Genomic DNA, 5,341 nt, shown 5'->3' with positions numbered 1-5,341 from the left:
TTTGTGATTGTGTCTATTTCCTCATGATGTGGGTTACTTGTGATTTTCTTGTCATTGCTTAGTTACAATATTTTGATTGGAAAGAGACCTAAAAAAAATCTATTTATCCGTTGTTTGCATTTGTGACATTTATTTGCAACTATGAACAATGCTATACTTGATTTTTATACATATATTTAAATTGCCTCTTACCACAATATTTTTACATAGGCAAACTTGAAAATACAATTTGTGGTTTTATAAAAAATAAGAGTATTTTAAATTCAGCTATACTGTTATGACCTAAAATCATGCGGTTTGCATGACAAAGAAACTTATAGTATTTGTAAAAGTATTCATGATAATTTTTAGCCACTGGTAATATAGTTATTTCTCACTAAGTTTGCTTACCTGTGGTAATGGAAACTGTCCCCACTACTTAGTAGAAGATATTTCACTTGAGCATAACTGGTTTACAGGGTTTGTAGAAGAAAGAATTCAGTATCTCTGGTGTCATCCTCCTTATTATCTTTTCTGCATACTAGAAGAAAAGTGGTATCTCCATTACAATATGGCATCTCTTGTTGACCCCTTATTGACCATTGTCATCATTCCATCTTTTCTTTTTCTTCTTTTCAGTCACTAATAAAGCATGAACTTTAGCAACATGTGATCAGAATTAAGATTCTGCTGTCAGTGTTAAAGCAAGTGGTTTCAGTCTTTGAGCAGAAAAAATGTTCATGGTGTGGGGTAGTGTTTGGTAGTACTACAACTGAATTTTTTGTTCTATCCCTTCTACCCCTTTTCTTCTCAGACCAAATAATCCTGTTGGAGTCAGTGTAAGCAGTGGGGTATTAGCAACATGGCTATCAGCATCAGGTACAGTTTAGGAGTTCTGTTACTCAGTTGCTTTTCTGTATTTATTTAATCTTCGATATTGGCAGTTACAATGATAAGGCAGAATGCATAAGAACATAGTATATATTCTGTATTTAACTAGTTAACTTGCATTAGCTTCTCCTTCCTCATCATTTTGGGATGAATAGCCCTGCAACAAGAAATGCAAATTGATTTACTGATACAGAATGGAGGGTCTGTAAAAGAAGTGTGATCTTTTATTAAAAGAAGCAAAAGAGGCTTTTTAATGTATGTTGCACTCTTAATGATCTTTCCTCTGATCCACTGAACTTTCATGCTAATTCCCAGCAGAGGGAGTAAGTGAAATGAAGATGAATGAATCATACATAGCTTTGTGGTATTAACATGCACTGTTATCTGAACACGTGGAAAGGTACTTCAGTTAATTTTACATTTTGGACACTTTCCAAACAGAAGAAAAAGAATTGATAAGATGGATAAAATTTTAATGTGACTCTACTTGGATTGAATATATAAAAAATGCAACCGTATTTCATTACAAGGATCAGAATTTTTAATAATAAACTTTGAAAAAACAATACTGGTTTGTAATTAAAACACTATGTATAAAGATAGGGCCTGAAATGATGTTCCCTTCCAATGGATTTCTTTTTTACCTGACTCTCTAATATACTGTAATTTGATTTTTCTCTAGGCTGTCCCACATTTGATTTTTATTAAAATCCATGAAGCAGTTTAATAATTTATTTCAGCACATGCAAAATTCTAAGCTTAGTTTTAAGTTTCCTATCTTATGCTTCTCATCTAAGTTGTATTTTTGGTGCTTTTATTTCCTGTGGTGGGAGAAGAACAAACATTTTTTATCTTGAATGCAGGCTACACCCAAGCAATTATATAGAGTACACAAAGCAGAAAATGTCTTTGTTGTCAGAGTTGCAGTGCAACCGAGCAAGTGAACAATGTACTTCTCAGATTTGCTTTACGTGGGGGTCCATCTTTCCTGCACATAGAAATATTTTATAAAATCACTTTTGCCAATATAGCATGAATATTTTTAAAACAATGCTACTTGGCAGAAATAAAACCTATAATTAAATTTCTTTTTTGACCACAGTAGTGTTGAAATGATTTTTCATTTTAAGACTGAGTCAGTGTGCACCAGCTTTCCATTTTCATTTCTGCCTTCCTTATCAGTGCCCTAAGAAACAAGCAACCTCCACAGCATTTTTCACTCTAATGCTTTTACCTTGGACTGAAAGTCAGTGTAGTGTGGTGTTCATTCATTTATTCATTTATCAGGTAACATCTGTATTTTCTATCCAAAAGCGCTGTCCTCGGACTCATTGACTTTACATGGGAGAGACTCTTTAGGGGGAAAAAAAAAAAAAAGTGCTCATGTTGAAACCAGAACTCATAAGTTTGAGAGAAGTTTATTAAAACAGATAAAATGCCGAAGTGGGAGACCAACTAGATGATGTTATTTTGGTCAATTCTTCCAGTCAGTTCGTCCAGCTTTACTTTCTCACTTCTGGCATAGAAGCTAAGCTAGAAACATCCCATTTGAAGATCCAAGGGCACTACTGTTCTACAACTACTGCATCTGTTGTACAGATACAAGCGGCTTCAGCCGAAGCTTTTCACCAGATACCACCGCAAGGATCCTGAGTGTAGCTACGTGCCGCAATTGCCCCGCCACCTCCAACACTCGCTCGAGAAAATCACCTGGAAATGGCTCGTCGCTACCTGAAGCCACTTAGGGCAGGCGCAGGGGGAAAGAAAAGCCGAGGTGGAAAGTTGTGGTGTTGGAATCGCCCTGTCTCAGCGCCTGGCCCGCTCCTCAGCCCGCGTGGCTCTGTGAGCCGGCCGCGGTCGCTGTCCCGCCGAGGCGAGCACCTGAGCGCCCCGCCCGCCCCGGGGCAGCGCCGCGGGCTCGCCTCGCCTTTGGCCCCGCGGGCGGGTCCCGGGCCGCGGGTGGCGGCGGGCCGGGGACGGCGGGCGGGCCCGCGGGCAGGTGGCGGCGGCTCCGCGGCCCGGGTGGGTCCGCGCCGCCCGGCTCCGCCGCTCCCCGCCGCCGGCACCGCCGGCACCGCCGGCACCGCCGAGCCACCGCCGGCACCGCCGAGCCACCGCCCGGGCCGCCGGGGCCGCCGGGGCCGCGCCGCCCGCACGGGCTGCAGGTGAGTGGGGGCCAGCGGGCGCTGCCTGCCGCGGCTCCCTCGGGCCAGCGGCCGCTGCCGTCGGCCAGGGCTTCGCTTCCTTCCCCACGTCCCGTCAGGACGCTGTTTGCGAGCACAGCGACGGGAGACGCTTAACCTGAAGCAAAAGAGAGGTTCGATTAGGAGGCCACACGTACCCGGTGGGACTCCGGTTTCCATGTCCGCTCCTTGGCGACCGGCGGGTCCGGGTTTCTGGAAGGTGTGAATTGGTTGCGGTGCAGAGGCTTGTGCTCCCACCTGCAAGGCCGAGCTCAGCAGGCAGTATATTCCTGCCCTGAAAGGCTGTGCCTTTTTCTCTTCCTGTCCTTAAATATCTCTCAAAATGCTGACTGATCCTCTACCCTGAAATTAGCCGTAAATTCTGTGACTTTCCCCCCTTCTTTAATGTATTTTCAGACATGAAATACCACAAATGCATTGTTTTCATTATTATGCTATCTTCTGTTGCCAAACTTTACTATCCATAGTATATTTAGTGTATTGAATTTTAATTGCCACTGATGGATCTTAGGTTGCTGTATAGGAATCTCTTCAATTCAAAACCTTTTAAGAGCACAATGAAATTTTCATTGTGAAAACATCAGCTTGCCAGTTTTGCCGCAGAATTAGCTGAAAACCACCGATATAAAAAGAGAAGTTTATAGGAACACCCCAACAATATAAACACTAATTATTTGCATATTTTCACACTAGTTAAAAACCCAGTTTTTTTTTCCTATAGCTATTATAATTGTATTTAAATTGGATAAAGTACTGCATGTCTTATGCTTTATATGCATATAAATACCAAAAGCAATGTTAGTATCAGCTAGAAGCATGCAGTGGACTGTACATTGCATCCTTTGTGAATTGTTATTCCAAGTAGACACACAAGATCTTCCAGAAGCTTTTCCTGTTCTCTTACTTTGCCATTATAAATCTTAGGTACCATAACTATCTTCCATAAATCTTTCTTTGGTTGGACTTCATGTTCTCTACTTAGTACTGTACATTCTCCTGTATTTGTCATCATTAAGAAGTTCATTTGCTTTATCACTCACAGATCATTAGCTTCCAAAAATAGCAACCATACATCAAAGCCTGTTTGATGTTGATACAAGGCTGTACATAATTTTTTGCATCAGAGTAATTTCTCAGTCTTTGTATCACTATGCCAATAAACACTGGGGCAACAGTCCTTTTCCATGCAACATGATATGGATTGTTTTCATGTAAATTTTAAGTGGAACTGAGCTCTCATCAGCAGTTTCTACAGGGCAAAGATTAAATTACAGAAAGAAAAAAATGTAACTTTATTACTGGCACTTGCCTTGTAGCTCTTTAATCATTGAAAGAAGGCGTTTTCAGGGTAGGAGTTGGCTTATCATTAAAGAAAAGGAAGCAGGTGCATTTAGGCTTATCCAGTGATGAGGTAGGAACTGTCTGTGGTTGTTTATAGTGATGGGTAATTAGTTTGTCTATGTATAGACGTCAGAGTTTAGAGAAAGTAGAAGGTCATGTTTCTTTGCTTTCACAGAGACCTTGTGAACTTAAATTCTGCTGTGGTTTTAATTAAAAAATGTTTTATTTAGCATGTGCTTCTGGGTGTATAGGGTCTAATTCTTCTCTTGGAAAAAAAAACAGAAAAAAGAGCTAACCTGGCAGTGCTGTTTCTAAGGCAGTGGATGGGAATACGAGTGTGTGCTGCCTGCCATTGAGCTCTACAGAAGAAAGGGTTCTGCTCCCACTCAGCCTGTGGAGGTGCTGACAGCCTCTGCTGTCCTCTCTGTCCTGTGCTGTCCTCTCTGTCGTGCAGGACATTAACAGCTGTACAGTACTTGGCTGGTAGCCTCAGTATTTACAGGCATGACAAGAGTAGCAAACAGGAGAAAAAAAAAAAACTCCTAAATAACAAGGATTGGCACTGAACTGTTACTGAGGAGCTGAAAATAGGATTGAATTTTGGAAATGTCTCAGGCAAATATTTATTGCAGTAGTAAAGCTGCATTTCAGAATCACCAGCACAAAAGTGAAATCATCAATGTCTAACAATACATAGACAAGTTCTCCCTGTTTTATGTGAAGATTTAATAAATGGTCATTGCCTCACAGCCCATCTGTTCCACTCTTGATTTCAGATGTGTGTTTTGAGCACAACTGGTCTTTGACTGGAGAGTATAACCAACACACATTGTAGATGGGGACCTGCAGAGCACTCACTGTGCAGGAAGTGAAGGTGACTCTGAAGTCTGTTGTTACTATATCACAGGTCTCTTTTCCAGTGCCCT

The 5,341-nt window shown here is 41.5% G+C and overlaps 1 long non-coding RNA gene across 1 annotated transcript; it reads right to left on the bottom strand.

Moving 5' to 3' along the window:
* Positions 1–394: 394 nt before the first annotated feature.
* Positions 395–3,363, bottom strand: LOC110479403 (uncharacterized). The gene is made up of 3 exons (XR_013342078.1): positions 3,212–3,363; positions 2,105–2,223; positions 395–520 (listed from the first exon to the last, which is right to left on the bottom strand). It is a non-coding gene; the product is annotated as an uncharacterized LOC110479403 (long non-coding RNA).
* Between the last annotated feature and the right edge of the window lie 1,978 nt (positions 3,364–5,341).

This window comes from Lonchura striata, chromosome 2 (genome assembly GCF_046129695.1).
Source record: "Lonchura striata isolate bLonStr1 chromosome 2, bLonStr1.mat, whole genome shotgun sequence".
Taxonomy (NCBI): Eukaryota; Metazoa; Chordata; class Aves; order Passeriformes; family Estrildidae; genus Lonchura; species Lonchura striata.
The sequence above is the reverse complement of the archived record's forward strand: the minus strand, read 5'-3'. Positions and strand labels throughout refer to the sequence as shown.